Source organism: Girardinichthys multiradiatus, chromosome 5 (genome assembly GCF_021462225.1).
Source record: "Girardinichthys multiradiatus isolate DD_20200921_A chromosome 5, DD_fGirMul_XY1, whole genome shotgun sequence".
NCBI lineage: Eukaryota > Metazoa > Chordata > Actinopteri > Cyprinodontiformes > Goodeidae > Girardinichthys > Girardinichthys multiradiatus.
This window is the reverse complement of record NC_061798.1, coordinates 19,921,981-19,942,910: the sequence shown is the minus strand read 5'-3', so window position 1 is coordinate 19,942,910 and position 20,930 is coordinate 19,921,981. Positions and strand designations below refer to the sequence as shown.

Genomic DNA, 20,930 nt, shown 5'->3' with positions numbered 1-20,930 from the left:
AATAGAGTTCATAGCCGCATTGTCATGTTAATCAGCTGTCAGAAATTCTGCCCTGGATTAATTCACAGAGAGAAGATAGACGTTTATCAAGATTATCTTTTTCTGCCAATAAGTTCAACTTGGGGTTAGTGTATGATCAATGTACTGATTGTAATGTACTGAGTTATACTTCTTGAAACAAGAAAAGTTTGTTGATCTGGCAAAAACGGCTTTAACTTTCTATGGTTTGTTTTTGTTGTTGCCAACCTAATAATGTTAGTTCACTTTGTCATATATGTATGTACTGAAAATGTACTTTTTAAATGACCAAAACATTCCTTATTTTGGTGCAAAATATGTTTTTGATTATTTTGATTTGTATTTTCTTTCTTAATTTTTAGCAAGACACATATTCTTTGTATCATTTGAAAGTTTAGATTAAAAGGTAATGTTGCTAACATACGTACGTTGATGCAATCCTCACAGTAAAAAAAATAAATAAAATTCCTGGTATTTATACAGATACAACAAAATTGTATACTATTATCTAATTGCTGTTATGGAAAATAATTATTACTACTACTGCTAAAACACCATGTTGATTATTATCTTATATAATATTTTATGTGAGCCAGTTTCTACTGGAGGTTTCTCCTTATTAAAAGGGAATATTTCTCTCCACTGTCACCACATGCATGCTCAGGAGGGATGGTGCAACGTCAGAGACTCGATGCAGCCAGCTGGGTCTACTTAGACAGAAAACGTTTTACCAATAGGCATAAAAACTGTTTTATGACTATGTTTAAATACTAATGCATGTAATTGAATCTGAACATGTCTATATGATTGGATTGAACTGACTATATTTCTATATATAAGTGGATCTGTTTGGCCTTTCTAAAGCCATAGAAAACCTCCGTTACTTCAGCATGATCTTCAGCATTTCACTAAAACAATATAAACAATAGGAAAGCTATGATTGAAAACACTTTGAAATCACTCCTTTTTAAAACCTCTGTATACCTTATTCTTATTTATTACATCATACAATATGTGCATTAAGTGTTTGATAACATTCATATTTATCCCTATTTCTGCTTGGCGGGGACTCGCATTCAGACAGTTTTATTCCTCCCAGAGAAAGAGCTTGTGAGATCTGAGAACTGCCATAGCGTATGTAGATTGTTTGCTGTGACTTGGCAGCCCTATGTGACATTCATCACCACAACAGCTGCCTGAAGGATCAGGTCTCTGCACTTTCAAGTTCAGACCTTTAGGCAGCTCTTACAGCAAAAACGAAAAAAAAAAAAAAAAAGGTTTCTTCAGTCCTGTGGTTTTTATAGACAGAAACAAACCAAACTGAAGAAAAATAACTCTAGAACTATTGAATATTTAAAAAAATACATTTTACATTTCCCAGAGCATTCACAAATTTCCCTAATACACACAAACCATTGATTTATTGTGTTAAAAGGCAGAAATTATTTTTTCTTTGTTTTTTTGGGGATTTTCAAGCAATGCCCTGCAAACTTGTTATCTACTCTCTGGTATTGTGAAGTACAAAACATGAGATTGATTTTAACATTGTACCCACATATATAAATTAAAACCTCTCCTCTATGTTAAAAATGAAAGGAAATCTGCAAAAGCCCAAAAGAAAGGGAGACGTTGGGCGCCCTTGTAAATCAAATGCACACTTGCCAAGTCACACTAGTGTTTTGTTCAATAGGCCACAATGTCAAGTACACATTTCCTTTGGTGACAGGGTCTGGTTGTATTTTCCCATTTAAAGATAAGAAAATGAAACATGAACAAAGTCTGGAGTCTTTTCAGCTGCTCTCTTGTTCAGTGGTCACCACAACAAGTCAGTACAACTTGCACACAGACTTGGCAGAGTTTTTACGCCGGATGCCCTTTCTGGGAATCGAACCCAGACTTACCCCCCTACACCACGAAGGGAGAAACATGGATAGTGTCTAAAGACTATACATTTTCAAAGAGCTTAGTGCAGGTAGAAGTCTGTCAACTTTCCAAATTACTTGTATAGATAGGCTTTCTTAAAACTATTATGACCTCTTTACCGCTATTCTCAGTTCATCTGCTATTACACACTACATTTAACTGATACAATCCCATCATTTTCCCACAGTTGGAATGTTATTAAAATAATTTTCCCTCCTGTTCAGTCTAATATCTAACCTAGACAATAATCTACCTGGCTACACGCTTTTCTACATTGTTTTTTCAACTTTAGTTAGCTACAGACAGCCACACTGCATTGTACATAGTTCATGACAAACAAAAAACAAGAAAACACATTTGAGCAAATTTTATAATATGAAGCTTGCTAATTAGAATATTAGAGGTACAGCTAAACAAATCTGAGTATCATGAAAATGTTGTATATTTTTTTACACTCTAAAGAAATTTAATCTCATATATTATAGAGATCCATTAAACATAGAGTGAAATATTTCCAGCCTTTTCTTTCTTGTAATTTTTAAGTTATGCCTTACAGATAATGAAAACCTAGAATTCAGTGTCTCAGAAACTTAGAATATTGTGAAAAAGTTACATATAGGAAACTCATTGTGTCTTGCCCTAATCAGGCTAATTCACTCAAAAACCTGAACAATCCTCTTGACAACTGAGACTGAAGTTTGCATTTCATTTGAAAATCAAGGTCCTAGAGTCTGGAGGAAGAGAGAAGACACAGAATCTATGTTGCTTAGAGTCCAGTGTGAAGTTTCCATAGTCAGTGATGGTTCGGGTTGCAATGTCATCTGCTGGTGTTGGTCCACTGTGTTTTCTAAAGTCAACAGTCAATGCAGCCTGCTGAAAACCTTTATGGAGATGCTGATTTTATTTTCCAGCACGACTTGGCACCAGCCCACACTACCAAAGGTACCAAAAGTTGGACCAATGACCACACTGTTATTGTGCTTGATTGGCCAGAAAACTGATCTGAACCCCATAGATAATCTATAGAGGATTGTCACGAAGAAGATGAGAGACACCAGAGCCAACGATGCAGACGACCTGAAGGTCGCTATCAAAGCGACCTGGACTTCCATTACATCTCAGCAGAACCACAGGCTGATTGCCTCCATGCCACACCACATTAATGCAGTAATTCCTGTAAAAGGAGGTCCTATGATGTAATGACAGTAAGATAGAAATACCATACTTTTGAGAAGCATTTCTTTTTAAAATATGCTTTTTTTATTGACCTGATGTAATATAAAAACATTTCTGAGACACTTTGGGGTTTCATTATCTGAAAGTCATAATCATTAAGAGCACAAGAAATAAAAGCTTAAAAATATTTCACTCTAAGTGTAATTAGTTTATGCAAGTTTCATTTTCTGAAACTTTTTCTGAAACAGAAAATATTGAACTTCTTCACAATATCTAATTTTTGTACATGTACCTCTATATTCTGTCAGCATGGGGCTGAGCTAATAGTGATACCTTATCCTTAGCTGTTTTTTGCTTGCGTAATTAGGTCAGATTTAGCTAGCAGTGTTTTAAGTGTCCTCTGTGATAAACAGTTGGCTCGAGCTGCTGCTCCACAAACCTAATGACTTCTGACAGGATTGTCACCATCCTACAATCTAGTGGACTATGTCAAAACAAACACTACAAGAACACCTAATAAACATCTGATGATCATTCCTGATTTTGAGATTAAGATCAGCTTGATTAGTTCTGTGTTAGCAAAGACTTTTTACAAAGATCAGTACATGTTCCAAATCTGAAATGTTGCCAAAGAAAGGAGCATTCTTTGACTGTGGCTGTTTTAATGCAGCACTTGATTATTGCATTGTAGGCAGATTGCATGATGACAGCTCATGATGTATAGCTTGCTTGTGCACAGAGGGGGACTAACTGCACTGGAAGGAGTTTTTAGAAGTGAAAGATACATTAAAAGCAAATGGACAATTCAGAACAGAACTGCCTAAAAAATGTGCCAGCTAAGGGTGTTGTCATTGATGATGAAATGCTTAACAGGCTCCATTGGACACATGTCCATTTATGGTTTGCATAGTACAGAGACTGCAGAGTAGATCTGGCAGCTAACCCTTTTGATTTACAGTACAGACCAAAAGTTTGGACACACCTTCTCATTCAAAGAATTTTCTTTATTTTCATGACTATGAATATTGTAGCTTCACACTGAAGGCTTTGATTACTGCTCCACACACTCTTGGCATTCTGTTGATGAGCTTCAAGAGGTAGTCATCTGAAATGGTTTTCACTTCACAGGTGTGCCCTGGCAGGTTTAATAAGTGGGATTTCAAGCCTTATAAATGGAGTTGGGACCATCAGTTGTGTTGTGCAGGAGGTGGATACAGTACACAGCTGATAGTCCTACTGAATAGACTGTTAGAATTTGTATTATGCCAAGAAAAAAGCAGCTAAGTAAAGAAAAACGAGTGGCCATCTTTACTTTAAGAAATGAAGCTTCAAGAGGTAGTCACCTTAAATAGTTTTCCAACCGTCTTGAAGGAGTTCCCAGAGATGCTTGGCACTTGTTGGCCCTTTTGCGGTCCAGCTCACCCCAAACCATCTCGATTGGTTTCAGGTCCGGTGACTGTGGAGGCCAGGTCATCTGGCGTAGCACCCATCACTCTCCTTCTTGGTTAAATAGCCCTTACACAGCCTGGAGGTGTGTTTGGGGTCATTGCCCTGTTCAAAAATAAATGATGGTCCAACTAAACGCAAACCGGATAGAATAGCATCCCGCTGCAAGATGCTGTGGTAGCCATGCTGGTTCAGTATGCCTTCAATTTTGAATAAATCCTCAACAGTGGCACCAGCAAAGCACCCCCACACCATCACACCTCCTCCTCCATGCTTCACGGTGGGAACCAGGCATGTAGAGTCCATCCGTTCACCTCTTCTGCACCGCACAAAGACACGGTGGTTGGAACCAAAGATCTCAAACTTGGACTCATCAGACCAAAGCACAGAATTCCACTGGTCTAATGTCCATTCCTTGTGTTCTTTAGCCCAAACAAGTCTCTTCTGCTTGTTGCCTGTCTTCAGCAGTGGTTTCCTAGCAGCTATTTTACCATGAAGGCCTGATTCACACAGTCTCCTCTTAACAGTTGTTCTAGAGATGTGTCTGCTGCTAGAACTCTGTGTGACATGGACCTGTTCTCTAATCCGAGCTGCTGTTAACCTGCGATTTCTGAGGATGGTGACTCGGATGAACTTATCGTCCGCAGCAGAGGTGACTCTTGGTCTTCCTTCCTGGGGCGGTCCTCATGTGAGCCAGTTTCTTTGTAGCGCTTAGTGGTTTTTGCGACTGCACTTGGGGACACTTTCAAAGTTTTCCCAATTGTTCGGACTGACTGACCTTCATTTCTTAAAGTAATGATGGCCACTCGTTTTTCTTTACTTAGCTGCTTTTTTTTTTGCCATAATACAAATTCTAACAGTCTATTCAGTAGGACTATCAGCTGTGTACTGTATCCACCTCCTGCACAACACAACTGATGGTCCCAACCCCATTTATAAGGCTTGAAATCCCACTTATTAAACCTGACAGGGCACACCTGTGAAGTGAAAACCATTTCAGGTGACTACCTCTTGAAGCTCATCAACAGAATGCCAAGAGTGTGCGGAGCAGTAATCAAAGCAAAAGGTGGCTACTTTGAAGGACCTAGAATATAAGACATATTTTCAGTTGTTACACACTCTGTTGTTCAGTATATAATTCCATATGTGTTAATTCATAGTTTTGATGCCTTCAGTGTGAAGCTACAATATTCATAGTCATGAAAATAAAGAAAACTCTTTGAATGAGAAGGTGTGTCCAAACCTTTGGTCTGTACTGTATGTCAAATGGCACACTCATGCTGTGTGCCCCTCATAGGCTTGGTTTTACATCTGCTGTCTCCTATTTCTTCTCTGCCACGCTCAATATATGAGGAACCCTGATTAAATCCTGTGTCTGCAGATCTTTTTTCTGCTCAGATGTTCCTCCACTTGAGTCAGGTTTTAAGCAAAGCTGACCTTTAAGGTAAAAACTACATTTCTGCTTGCTCACAGTAAAGTTGTACTGCATCAAACTGAATTGGGATAAAAAATGTATTTAAAAAAAAAACCTAAACAGAATACTTTATTCTGGCCTATGTTTAATTTCCTAGAGTGTGCTTAAAAAGTGTTTCCAAAGTGTTCATACCCTTAGATAATTTTTTTTCTACATTCTGTACAGGACAACCAAAGACAATGTGTTTTAATGGGAATGTATGAGATTGACCAATACAAAAGTAATGTATTGTGAAATTAAAGGAAAAGGCCAAATAAAAATCTAAGTGTGACATGCATTTGTTTTCTATGCCAATTTACTCTGATACTCCTAAATAATTTTAGTTACAACCAACTGTCTTTAGGAGGTAGCTAATTAGTAAAGAGTTCACCTGTGTGTCATTTAATCTCAAATTCAGCTGTTCCGGAAGGATTCAGAGGTTTGTTAGAAAACATTACTGAACAAACAGCATCATGAGAGGTCATAGATAAAGTTTTAGAGAAGATTAAATATGGATTGGGTTATAAAGCAATATACCCAAGCTTTGAATCATGAATGGTAAATACAAATATCTGTAAATGTAAAGAGGCATGGCAAATCTGCAGACCTATCAACATTTGGCCATTCACCTAAACTGAAAGACCACAGCAACTTCTCCCAGGACTTCCCAGCAGGAAGCAACCTCCGGAAACAGAAGATAAAGAAGCTGAAACTACCATCTAAAAACAACAATCTCTGTTGACTGGACGAAGCAGGCTAGCACATCAATCGAGGCATCGTTTAAAGTGGCACAGATCCTGACCAAGAATAAAAAAACCTTCATCCACGTAGGGATCAGTATAGAGGTAATGACCACGATGGCAAAATAATTGTTCTGCGATCATAAAAATAAGACAAAGACTCTTTCTGCTAAAGCATATGCCCAGCTTGGCTCGAACACTGTAGCACGGAGGATGTGCGCACTGTCTGCAGTGAAGGGGTACTTGATTGAAAAAGTGGTTTCTGTAACGGATGGAGCACCAGCAATGTCACTCAGAAATTACTGCTCGTTGCAAAGCAGACCCAGACATTCCTAAATGTTTGAACAATCATTGCATCATCCATCAGCAGGCTATTTGTGTAAAAGTCATGGGATTTGAACCAGCAGTTGTCAAGTAGTGACAAAACAGTGTGTGAAATGATTAGTGCTGTGAAAGTGTTCAAAGCTAACCTCTCATTTAAAATCCAGCAGATAAAAAATAAAAGTTCTCAGCATTCACCTCAGTTCCAAAAATACTGGACTCCTATTCAGGGGTAGAAAAGTGCTTAAGGTCCAAGCTGGGACAGGAGTTCTCAGACAGATTCTGTGACTTTGACAAACTGGAGCCCTTGTAACATTTATTGCTAACTGCTTCCTGGATGGACATCAGTGAATTGTCAGGGCAAATGCTTGAGCTTCTCAGTGTTGATCCTGCTTTTAAAACTTTAAAATATGGTGGCATTTCTGGCTTTATCCACCTTGTTTTATGAATTTTTTTTATCCACTTTGTTTTTAACCTGCTTTTTTGTTGTCTTAGATCTTTCGGTGTGTCCATTCATATATTGATTTTGTTGAGCACTTTGGACAAGTGATTGAAATGATTGATCACATGGTGATGGAAATGAAGGTCATAAATCTCCAAAATGACCTCTAGTTTAAATCCCAGCAACATTCCCAGCATTTCTGAAGTTGTCCAGATGCTACTGAATTTGATTTGATTCTGAGTTTTACGTATTTTTTAAGAAATGTTAACCAGGAGTACAGCATGCCTTTGCTATTACATTTTAGTTATTTATTTTTGTGTGCGGTCTCTAAAGAAACGTTGATTTCCAACCATTTTGAAGTACTGAAATACAACAAACATGAATATGAATGAAAGCTCTTATACAAACCATGCGGTCCGTGTTAAAATTTTTCAATGTGTTAAATAGAAAACAAGCATTCACCTGTTCTTTTGAAGACATACCTGAAAAGGCTCGAAGTTATAGATGCAGCAAAGTTTGGTTAAATAAAGAATTAATTCAGGGGGCTGAATAAAAATTCACCTCAGATGTTTTACATGTTTGTTTGTAAAAAATGTTAAAAACCCTTTAGCTTCACAATTACACCCTAGTTGGTGTGGGTCTATCACATAAAATTCCAGCAACATCTGAAGATGTTGTGTAAAAAAAAGTGTGAAACACTTTTGCAAGACGCTTTGGATCAAAGTAAAATAGTTTTTTTTATGCATCTCTAAAAACAGAAATAGTTAGGCATGATGTTTTCTAAAACCTAGATTATTTATTATCAACTTTTAACGTTGTGCAGTTAATGTTTATTAAAGGAAATTGGTGATCAAATACAGTACTTTTTAGATTAGCCATGTGAAAAGCGTTTTGGTGCCTATGTCTCTTGTTTTGCAGACATATTTGCACTCTAACGTAAAACATATATAATTTAGTTTTTACTGTGGAAGCGAGTTTCAGTGTTGGTTTCTACTCAGAAGCAGATGCATGTGAAGGTTATTACCTAGACTTCAGATGCTGGATGTTCAGTTACACACATGACCTTCATTAATAACAACAGAGGTTGTTGCAAAGCTGGCTGTGTGGGGGAGGGCTTTGTCTTTGGATTGCACAACGTTCAGGGGAAGTTCCCTTTAGCACATCTTGGTTATCTGTTGCCTTAACTTTGGATTGTTATGTAGTTATAGTTGCATCACTTGGCAGCCAGAGCCAACAAACCTGTTTGTCCTTCCTGTTCTGTCCTCCCTCAACTAAATCTCTGACCAAAACTAGGGCAGCTCTGCAGTTAGATTCAACTTCCTCAGAAACTAACCTCAGACGGGCTAATTGCACATTTTTAAAATGAAACAAAAAATACAAAAAGACTGCGGCCCATGTTCACACTTAAGATCAGACATGTGTCAGGGTACCGTGGCATATTCCTTTGAGTCTGAGGGAAAGAGCAAAATACTCTGGCAGAGACAAAGACGACATAAACTTCTGTTTGTAATTTCTTCCCTGGAGAGCCTCCTCCCCCTCCATATGAGGAAGGGATTTGAACAATTGACATTGTTCTTTATGTGTAATGCAAGACAGATGCGGCCAAAATGTGGAGGTTCCCTCTGCAGTCTCTGAGCTTATACAGCTTTTTGTCACATGTGTTTTTGCAACAGCTTCAACCACCAAAAACAACCACAAAATAATAACTCAATAAATTTTTTGTCACACATACATAAAAATTAAGCAACAAAAGCTGGAAAAAGTATGAAATGAGTTTTAGCTGAACGCATGAGCTGGTATCAGGTTCAACATGTCATTTATTCATTACATAAAACTTAAAATACAAAAGGTTTTAAAAAGATCTAATTGTTTTTATCATAACAGAAATTAAAAATGAATTCCTAATGCTGCTAAAATAATACAACCTCTTGATTATTACTGTTAAAACATAATCTATAGTATTTACTCATTATTTCCCATAGAAAGTACTCCTGGATCAGTGCTTCTGTGTTCTCTTTGTGTCTCTGCTCTGTTCTCTCAAACCCCCAGTCAGTTGTGGCAGATGGCCGCTAACACTGAGCCTGGTTCTGCTGGAGGTTTCTTCCTGTTAAAAGGGAGTTTTTCCTCTCCACTGTCACTACATGCATGCTCAGTATGAGGGATTGCTGCAAAGTCAACGCCAGTGACTGTCCACTGTCTCTACATGCTCATCCAGGAGGATTGAATGCTGCAAGTCACTGACTGGATGCAATCTGCTGGGTTTCCTTAGACAGAAAAACTTTTTATCCAATTTGAATAAATAACTAACCCTGACTGCTCTGTTCAATGATTAGGATTAATTGGAATGTATGTACCTGACTTTTGTGAAATGCCTTGAGACGACATGTGTTGTGAATTGGCGCTATATAAATAAACTGAATTGAATTGAATTATTTTGATTTTGCTACACAGACTTAAACATAAACATGGAATACACACTAAAGTAGTAGTATTTATGTAGTGGTACTTTTTGCCCAGAATATTACACCTTAAAAAGAACAGCTTCACCTAAACAAGAGTGATGGACGGAGCTATTGTCAGCAGCCACATCAGTCTTTTTTGTAAACTGCAGAAACCTTCTTTCAACCAGCTGACAGGCAGTGCACAGCACCTGTTTAAGGTAGAACATTAGAGAAAAGTCCATTTACTTCTGCACTTTTGCATTTCTCAAAAAGAAACAGAAAAGTTAACAGAAGAAGCAAGAATGAGCAAATATATAGATTTTAGACACAACAAAATGTTTTTCAAGACCTAGTTTTAAAAGAAAATTGAGACTTTAAAAGGCCTACAATGAATATTATTAAATGTAGGACTTTTAAAAGACTTTTTAGAACTTTGTAGCAGATTCAGTGTGCATTGGGTTCTGGAATTTTCTTCAGCTAAGGAGTCTAATAATGTTTGTACAAACTAAAATATGTTCTGTACGCTGCCCTAAAAGGTCCATGTTTTTCAAGCAGATGTTTAGTAAAAGGCAGACTAGAAAGACTTTTGCCTTTAACTTCAATCAACATGTGACTGCTGGAGCTCAAGAAAGAATCTAAAGAATTTCAGTTTATAGACTGCACTCACACTCACAACAACAACCTCCTGTACACGTTGTACAGCATAGAAACAAACAAGGGACGGAGCGCTGGGTTTAAATCAATAATCAGGAGGGCCAGAGTTTGTTGGTTAATTGCTGGAATGCCTTTTAAGGTCACATTTATATGGGGAAAGGGAGAAAAAAACTGTCCCCACCATGATAGAAGCAGGGTTTCATTATGGTATACAGAACTTTATGTCAGTGCTAATGCTCAGAGTACATTTTTATGTATTGTTCAAAGAGCTGTGGTAAAGAAATGCTACATTAATATATCAACTCATAAAAAGCCACAGAGCACTACTAGATAACAGAGGAGGGATTTGCGGCTGGCTTTGAACAGTTTTTCTGTTTTTAGACACGCAAAGTGGAAGTGACTAACACTTTTTTCTCCTGACATCTAACCCAAATACATATCACCTTCTGAGAACTTTGTCAGACTCCTGCACATATTACAAAGTTTTAAGGTATTAATGCCAACTGATAGAATGACACGAATGTGACATACATCCTTTTAAGAATTGGGTTGAATGTCAGTGTTTTGCCCGATGACTCATGGAGTGTTGAGCAACATTTCAAAGCCAATGTTTAGAGAAGACATAACTTCAACCTCTTGTTCTCTGCCATGAGTAACTCAACTGTTTTTCTGCTTCTGCTGGGGATAAACCCCACCTCTGTACGTTTCTGACACAACGTGTTTAACCAGTTTTCCAAGAAAAACTACAATCACTAGTGTGCAAAACGACACGCTGAGATGTGCAGCTTTTGCCCGCTAAAACCTCTCTGATCTGCTCAGCATTACAAAGTATTTTAATCCAGATTAGACACTCAATGGACTAGACGGTAATATATGTGTTACTGTGTTTACTACTGGATATGTAGGACTGTAATTATCTTAACAGATTTATGCTTTAACTTCTGTGTATTTAGTTATTTTGTCCGTAACGATTTCTCAAAGAGAATCTGAGCCGAAGAGTCTCTAACCACCCTTCTTCATTGCAAGACGGTTTAAAACGTTTAACAGTCTGTTGAACATTAGCTCACCTTTAACTTAAACCCTCTAGACTTTTATTTTTCTCCTGTTCAGTTACCACAACCTGAAAGTACAACCTGTCCTCGAGTGAAGCTTACACAGAGACTCTAAACCTTCTTTGTGCGTTCAACCTGCATCACATGGAGACCTGGGAAATGAGCTCCTGAGCGTACAAACCCAATGACCTGACCCCAGTCACTCGCAGTGCTTAGCTTTTCCCTTCAAACTGCCTTCCCCCTACCCCCGAAACCCCCTTTTGTCTATGCAAAAGTCAATATATCTGACCAACTTGATGAGCTGTCAACGAGCAAAGAAAATTTATTTCTGAATGCACAGTGGCTGCAGCAACCTTATACCTTCTGAGCACTTCAAAGCCCATCTGGTGTAAACATTACCCCAGCAAGGCTAACTGCAGGTAGGTTATGTGCACATGTGCTTTCTGCATTGATCCTTCCAGTAGCGCTGCAAACTCATAAAGCTAGATTTGCTTTTGTTCCCTCACATCTAAACTTACTGCAGAAGAAATTAAAGTTTTAGAGTGCGTGGTTGTAAAATAAATCGAGGAATTACTATAAAAAGTACCTCGCTAAGTGTCTATGTGCAATAAGAACACAGCAATGTTTCTCTCATTGGTTTCCAAACAACCTGACCTAAGTTGCTGTTGCTAGGCTCCCTTTCCCTCCACTGAGTGAGAGACACGTGACTCTCATTGAATAGAAATCACAAATCCTCTGTTATTGTGACTCAGGACATAAGTTTAAGGGGGCATCAGAAAACAACAATTAAAAACACCAAATACAATATAATGGAAGGGCCTTAGCAATCATGCTATGCTGAGCAAGCTTATACAACACCCTCTGTATCTGTTCCACCTGCAAGGGTAAATAAAGGCACCAGCTGCTCCCTTGTACATTCTGTTAATGAAACTTTATATAGAGCCTGAGTCCTGAGAGGTGGTTAGTGTTGTCGTTCAAGGCGTCTGGTAAGGACAATCCGGACCAGCTGTCTGGGCTCCCCGTGTAGACAACAGGGCCTAGAGGGGCCCTAAGCCACAGTCTGTACCAGCTAAACAATATATATCAGACAGCTATTTTAAGATGCAGTACACCAACCAGGACCATTCATTAAAAACATTTAGCAAAAACCTTAAGGATCCGGCTTTTTGCGTTAACTATGGAGTGGGTTTTGTAAGATATTAAACTAGGTTGGACATTTTCTCTTGGCAGATTTTAACAAGCTTTAGTTAATTAGCCCCCCCTAGTTAAACAAATGCAGGTAAATTTAAGAAATGTCAAGTAAATCTCCTCATCCCACCAGCCACAGTAGTGAATTTAAAATTTGAATGACCAAGCAGCGTTCGGCTTCTACAACTGATCTGTTGGGGGCAGCATTGTGCCTAACCTGCTGCTAGACTGCTGCAAATCCAGTAGACGTAAAAAGGAATGTAATGTTTCTGGGTTAACGTGGGTGACAGAAACCACCAAACCTTCTCAAGCAACGTTAAAACGATGAACTTCAAGTTATACAGCTATTTGTTAATGAGAACTGGAAAATGGTGACTGGATAGTAACGTATTGCTTATATAAGGGATTTTTTGACAATAATCCCAAAGTTTACTCTTGAGGAAATATTGTTATGTGACTCCAATAAATAACATACACCTGGAAAAGATCATTTAGAGTTATTTTGGTTTGATCAGAAGTTGTAATCTGTCATATTCAGACATAACTGGTCTGTAAAACAATCAATCCAAAAACTTCCGAAAACTATGAAAATAGGGTGTAAAATAAAAATGTTATTAAAGTATAATTTTAATAAATATTGATGAAAACAGTCAGTCAGTCATTTTCTACCGCTTATTCCATAGTGGGTCGCGGGGGAGCTGGTGCCTATCTCCAGGAGTCTATGGGCGAGAGGCGGGGTAAACCCTGGACAGGTCGCCAGTCCATCGCAGGGCAACACACAAACAACCATGCACACACTCATTCATACACCTAAGGGCAATTTAGAGAGACCAATTAACCTAACAGGCATGTCTTTGGACTGTGGGAGGAAGCCGGAGTACCCGGTGAGAACCCACGCATGCACGGGGAGAACATGCAAACTCCATGCAGAAAGACCCCCGGTCGGGAATTGAACCCAGGATCTTCTTGCGGCTACCAACTGCGCCACCGTGTAGCCCATTGGCTGTTAGGTTAATTGGTCACTCTAAATTGCCCTTAGGTGTATGAATGAGTGTGTGCATGGTTGTTTGTGTGTTGCCCTGCGATGGACTGGCGACGTGTCCAGGGTGTACCCTGCTTCTCGCCCATAGACTGCTGGAGATAGGCACCAGCTCCCCCGCGACCCACTATGGAGTAAGCGGTAGAGAATGACTGACTGACTTGATGAAAACAATAAACTACAAATAGAACAAAACTAGTATGCAATGTTTAAAATGGGTTAAAAAAAAAAAGATGAGATGGGCAAATTGGCTTGTAGTAATGATTTAATGCAATTTTCAGTTATCTACTTCTACTGTAAGGAAATGTAGTTATGTGACTCAATCAAAATCTACCAGCAGGAGGTAACGTATGGTTATTCTGGTGTCAAGGGTTATAATCTGTCATATTTCATAAGACTCAAATGGCCAGAATGGGGATCAGAATCCAGTCAGTGCAAATGGAATATAAAGTTTTCAGGAAAAAAAAGTAGACACTTAAATAATAGGGAGTATTTCCTTCTGTAGGATTCTTTAACTCCATAATTAACCACTAAATACCAATATGAAATATCTAAATATGCGGTAAGGGACACAAATTGGCACTGCAGGGGAACAATTAGCAAAATAAAGTGGCAAAGGTGTAAGTATTATTACTTTTTTACGATACAACTTTTGTTGCACACATAAGAAGATATAACAATATGATTTTTATATTTACTAACTACATGTTTTTGTTACTTAATCAAGTTTTTAATGAAAATTTATCTAAAATTAACAGTGGCTTAACAATTAACAATTTATGCAATGTAATGCATAGTGAATAAAAAACTACTGTGTGCTGGTGTTTTTTTTTGTTTTGTTTTATTTAATAAAATTACTTGTTCCCTTTAACCAAAGCATCACCTGTCAAAATATACTTGTAGCAAAATGGGAAACGGCTTGTTAAGCTCCTAACATGCTGCTGTTAATAAGGCCTTGAGCGGTCATAATAAGGAACGTAAGAAAAGACCTGCTCCCAGTCTTATAGCATAACTGGGCTGTAACTGTGGGTCTTAGCTTCTCGTGGCTTAAAACGGCGAAAGCAGAAGCCCGAGCTGATTGTCCAAGCGTAGGAGGATAGTCTTGGCGAGAAGCAGGAAGGGATGCTATTTGCTTTATGGCGATTACGTAACACCTCGCTTGCTTCCCTCTCAGCAGAATGCCAAGTATACTGTTTGTAAACAGAAAAGCCATGTGCGTATCCTCACGTGGCAGAAGGTTTTGAGTCGCTGCCCGCGCTGTCTCATCCCTGAGGTAAACCCTGACATCAATATATGTTCACAGGGCCCATAATTACGCCTCAGCTCAGCTAGCAGCGCAGGACATCGTGGAAGAGGAAGAACATCGTGCACATTTATGTGTCATGTGATGTTCCAATTACAGGCAACACTTTTGTTTCTATTGAGAAATACCAACTTTTAAACCTGTCACAAGTTAGGTGTGCATCGCAGCTGCTTTGAGAAGTCTGAGATCTATTTGAATCTGGTTTGGAGATATTTTGACTTATTCTTGAGCCTACAGTAAGTCAACAAAAAAGAAATGACAGACATCATAAAGAAAGTCCTAGTATAATAGGTAAGCTGGTAAAACTAAGCCAAATCTTGACATGAACTCTAAATGCATGTCTGAGGCATTAGATGGTCAGCTTTACTGAGGAAATACCCTTTTTATTCTTAGTTTACAGCAAGTAGGACAATCCTACTCTTGTCCGCTGTTTGTTAGATTCTTTCTGTGCAAATGTCTAAAAAAAGTGACAGAGTGTGATTCTTTTGCCCTTGCATGAGATTGTGGTTTCCAGTTATTCTCCTCATCTCTATGGAAAACAAACCCTCCATTGGCAGACAACTGAGAAATCAATATTGCAGCAATCAATACAACTCTTTGTTCTTACTATTTTGTCTTGCTATCTATAAGCAGTGCATTCCTAAATGTCTAACCAACCAACACTGAGCATGTTTTGTTTCTGTGTCGCTTGTGCTGTAGCCAACCCCCAGTTTTGGAAAAATGATACTTGGCTGGACGTAGCAGGGTCAGAGGTGAGAACTTGGGCAAAGCCTTGGGTATTGTAGGCAAACAGCATTGTTGTACTGCGCTATGGCAACTGGACATTATTTCCAAAGGTGATATTGTCTTTGCCCCGGGAGTGACTTAAAGGGGGCTTACTGCCATGACGAAGAAGCTATCCAACCGCGCAGCTTTATCTGTAGGTGTGGATAGATGAGAGCAGCTCTGTGTGATTGATCTATATGGCCCATCCCCCACTCAGGCCCCTGTAACCCTATTAATGCTGGTGCCCTTTCAGCGATTTACGTCAAAGCGTGCAGAGACCAATGAAAATTCCTGCTGTAAAAATTCCACTTCTAATTTTTAGGTCAAGATTGGCATTTGTAAACTATGCATCCAGTGCAGCTGAAGACAGGGAAATTACTGATGCTGTTTTTCTAATCTAAATAAAGTTTAATAGCTTCCAGCAATCTGCAATATCATTAAACGGGAAGAGAATGGGTACTGCTGTTTATACGAGTACGTACACACACAGACCCATCTCCTGAACCTATGCAGTCACAACACACTTAAATACTTCCATATAAAAGTAGCTTAAGCACATGTGTTGACGCTGCATGCCCATCGACCGTGATTGCCAAGTGAAAACATAGCCCACCTTCCTTAAACAGAAAAACTTTGTATCCAATTTGAATAAATAACTAACCCTGACTGCACTGTTCAATGGTTAGGATTAATTGGAATGTATGTACCTGACTGTTGTGAAGTGCCTTGAGACAACATGTGTTGTGAATTGGCGCTATACAAATAAAACTGAATTTAATTTAATTGAACCTTTTGGATTCAGTGAGTTCACCACAAAGAAGTTTGTTGCACTATTTAGAACACCTATGTAGTGATTAAAGAGGGGTACTTGATCACAAAATGATGATTTTTGTGGTGAAAGATACACTGTTTGCTTTGATAACTACAGAGGAAAAAGGATTTATGAGGGAAAGGGAACATTAGGGGGAGAGTGGTAATAAACTGTCATCAACTGCTCTCATAAAAGCTTAGAAACAAGCAGCTGACACTGTTTCGAGCTCAATACTCTTCTCTCTTCTTTAACGCCCCTGTATCCAGCTCCAAAGTATCACAAAGATCTTCTATAGTAGAACGACTACAGGTGTGAAGCATACCTATGCTGTCAGGTTACATTAAAGGTCATCCACCTTACAGACATGTTTTTATGTTGTTGTGACCTAAGGCTGAACTGCAGCTACATTATGACTGCAGGCAGCAGAATACACAAGGCCAATATGCAAACCCTGTAGGAGATCTCTTCTATTCAAACGAGCCATTTAGATGTTAATCTTAAAGAAGCTGTTTGTGAATTCAAGAAAAAACTAACTAACTAACTAATTAGATATTTGCTAACAATGAGGCATGAGGCCCTTGAAGAACAGTAAAAATGTTAATATACGATTAATAATCACAATAACAACAGGCTTTTGGTCAATTTGCTTTTAGCCAATTCGTACCTTCCTATTTCCATACTTGTAAACAAAACCATTTCGTACTGTCTAGTGAAGGCCAGCTAAAAACTTATCTTTATAAACCTGCTTTTGTTTAATTTGATCTTATGTATTTATTTTTTGTTGGCACACTTTGTGATTTTTATCTTGAAAGGTGCTATATAAAAGTTTTACTCACTTACTAACCATTGCATGTCTTATTTTCCTTTGTAGTTATGTATTTTGATGAATACCTGGATAACCATGATATGGATGAACATTTATTACATAGGTGTAAATAATTATAGATAGTTCATCTGTTTATCCATGATGTATATACAGGATAAATGAAACCATTTCAACAGGTAATTTATTTTATTTTGGTTCTACTTTTTATATTAAATTATCTCAGTTAATAAGCTTGTCTGGCATGCTTCTTTGTTACATTTATTTATGCTTATATTGCTTGTATGTAAGATTTCATTCATTCATGAAATATGGAGACTAATGGTCATAAAAATTGTGAAATATTATATTGGTTCTTATCCCCATTTGGCCCTGTTGTCTCTCATAAAATATTACATATTAGGACCTCTAATCAAACCAAAACAACTATTTGCGGTTTAAAATTTGACTTGAAATGTCGTAATGAATAACCAGCTCTTGAAGCATGAAGAACAGGTTCTGGGTCAGTTTGTTCCTTCAAGACATTTAGACTCTCATTTCATACCCAAGGATCCAATTTGTACCCATAAACAAACCATTTCTTACCTGTGTATCTAAACCCTTGCATATCAGCTTTTCTCCTTTGCAGTAAATCCTCTTTTTTACCCAGATAAGTCTTATTAAATATGACAAATTATGACCCCTAAACAAACAACAATACCGCTGAGCAACCTCCTCCTGGTAAATATTATTTATGGGTGTCATATAACCACTTTTCATTAAGGTAGACTGTGTGTAGATTATGCAAAATTACTCTGAACTGTTTGTTGATAAAGAGGGAACAAAACATTCATCTGATTTTAACAAATTGATGCATGGTTGGGTTGAAACAACCCGTGGAAGACGGCTCCATTTCGTACCTGAAAAAGTTGGGTATAAAACGAACAAAGCTACAGAATGACCAGCAAACGATCCATAATACTACTACTATTAATAATAATAATTGTACAAAATACAAAATTGGCTGTCGCTTCATCGTAGCAGAAGCATATAGTTGACATCACACCAGATGAATTGTACCATATCTACCACAAACATATTTTAACTTAATAATATATAAAAAATTGTAAAAAACATATCTTTTGATTGGGGTGGAAGCCCAACACTTCTGCACAAAAGTGACAGCTACCCCACCCCCCCCCCCCCCCCCCCCCCCCCCACCCCCCTCTCCAACAGGCATTAGCTTAAACCATAACAGACTGCTATTTCAAACATAGTGGAATAGTATTTAATTGTAGAATATAGTTACAGCTCAAACAATGAATGTTCCTCTTTCAAAGACCCATAATGGAAGATTACTTGAGAAAAGCAGAATTGTTGTCACATTTGCCTGCTTTTAGTGCAGCAATCATTGGTTTTATTTCACTTGTAATTTTTAGCTTATTATTGTTCTCCAGGGACAAGTCTCTTTTTTGCAAGAATCTGCTCTAAAATTAACATTTGTGTTCTGCTTCAGGTAATGGAGTTGTAAGATTGAGTTTCCTTTGATTCAGAGCTTTCTGACCTTGCCCTCCTGCCTCTCCTCTTTTTGCCTCTCCTTGGGATTTGCCTTTGTGTCTGTTTGTGTGTGTGTGTGTTCCTGTGTGTGTCATTCAGTGGCGAAAGCAATGAAAGCTGATTCACAGAGATACACACAAAGCCAGGAGCTATTTCGGCTCTGCTGCTGTGCAGGCGCTATCCACTCAGTGCTGGACCAGTCCAGCTTGGACTTTTACTCTTCAATTAATAATCCTACAGGACATACATAGCAGCAGATATGAAACTGAGAGATTTTAGATAGACTAAATAATGAAAAATGTTAATGTATAATAGCTATTAATTACACATACAAATGAAAAATTCCTGAAATATTTCAAAACTTGTTTATTTAATAGCACATCTATCCTAAAAACTCATATATACATATATACATGCATTTATTTTAAATGAGTAGGACAAGAGAGTGTTTTTATAATGATAAGGAAGCTCTGGTATTTAAATTATGCCCGAAGAAAAACTCCTGAACAAGGTGTACGACATTTTCTATGATAAATTTAAAATAAGAACAGCAAGGAAACAAGACACCAGCTTCCACGCTAAGCTGGCAAAACCAGAAAGAAAATCGTCAGCCATGTTGAAATAGCTTTATCTAATATCCCCTCCTTATTATGTTGGCTCCTGCTTTTTTTTTTTTTTTACAGTGGGGGACATCTGCTCTGTCTCACCTGACCGGAAAATGAAAGAAAAATCCTCTTAAGGTTACAGAGGTAAAGGGGTCAACAGAGGAGTAACAAACTGAGCATGTTCTTACCTTCTTTTTATGTCCCTCCACTTTGTAGAAATTCCAGCAAATTGTCTGGATCGCCTCTTTAACAAATCCTAAAGGGCAGCCATCTTGCCTCCTTCTGTTCTATGAAACAGTCTATGCTCCACATCAATATTCATGGAAACCAGTCTGACGTTGGCTCTCATTATCAGGAGAAGCCTGGGTGTCGCTGTTTTGCTGGCTGGAGGAGCATACTTGTGCGTCAGTCTAGTGTAAGACAGCTTTGGCAGACATGAAAGTGGACAAGCTCAGGGAGAGGAGCCTTTCTGTGGCAAAAACCTCCAAAAAGACAAAAGAAAAAAAAGATATATATATGTATATATATATATCCGAAAAACACTTTCCTGGTGGGTCCTTCTCACACAAAGAGACAGGTTTTCTTTCCCCGGTCAGCTCCCTCTTTTTTTTCTTCCTCCCTCAGCTGTACACAATAATGAACACTATGATGGCTGCCCTAAAGCACTGGAGTGGATTTCTGTGCAGAAAGCAGGACTCCACGCCCCCCAACCAGTGCACTTCTTGCTCAATATTACATGGGTCCCAACTGTCTGACTGTGGCAGAGAAGAAGCTGCCTCCACCCCTTCCTTTTCTCAGACAGGAAGCCAAGTGACTCAGGGTTTTTTCCCTCCCTTTCTCATTGCCTATTTTGAGGGGTTTTTTTTGCTTCTTTTTTTCAGTTAGAGGTTAAAGGACTTTCCATGTGTAAAAGAGCTGCGTTACAGTTACGATCAAAGCAAGCCAGCTTGGGAGTTATTTCGAGCAGCTGCATCTTTTTTTGGGAACAGCGCTGGCTCATTTTTAGAGAAACTTGTGTGCAGGAAGCACAGCTTACCTCATACCTCTGCCAAAGATCTTCCTCCTCCTGACACCGGCCACGTGGGCTTGAGAGAGATGTCTATCTCCTCCAAGCATGCATGAACTAAACCTTTAACCATCGCTTTTTATATAGATATGTGTCACATGTACATATGTGTTTCACACGCACGCACC

The 20,930-nt window shown here is 38.4% G+C and overlaps 1 protein-coding gene across 2 annotated transcripts in view; it reads right to left on the bottom strand.

Annotated features, from left to right (window-relative positions):
* Window positions 1–20,445, bottom strand: part of tet2 (tet methylcytosine dioxygenase 2) — a 44,154-nt gene extending 23,709 nt beyond the window's left edge. Inside the window, exon 1 of one of the 2 annotated variants that reach the window (XM_047364439.1) lies at window positions 19,925–20,445. The gene's annotated coding sequence lies outside the window, so the exon portion shown is untranslated. The remainder of the gene's footprint in view (window positions 1–19,924) is intronic. The other variant, XM_047364438.1, reaches the window with a different exon arrangement.
* Window positions 20,446–20,930: the final 485 nt, after the last annotated feature.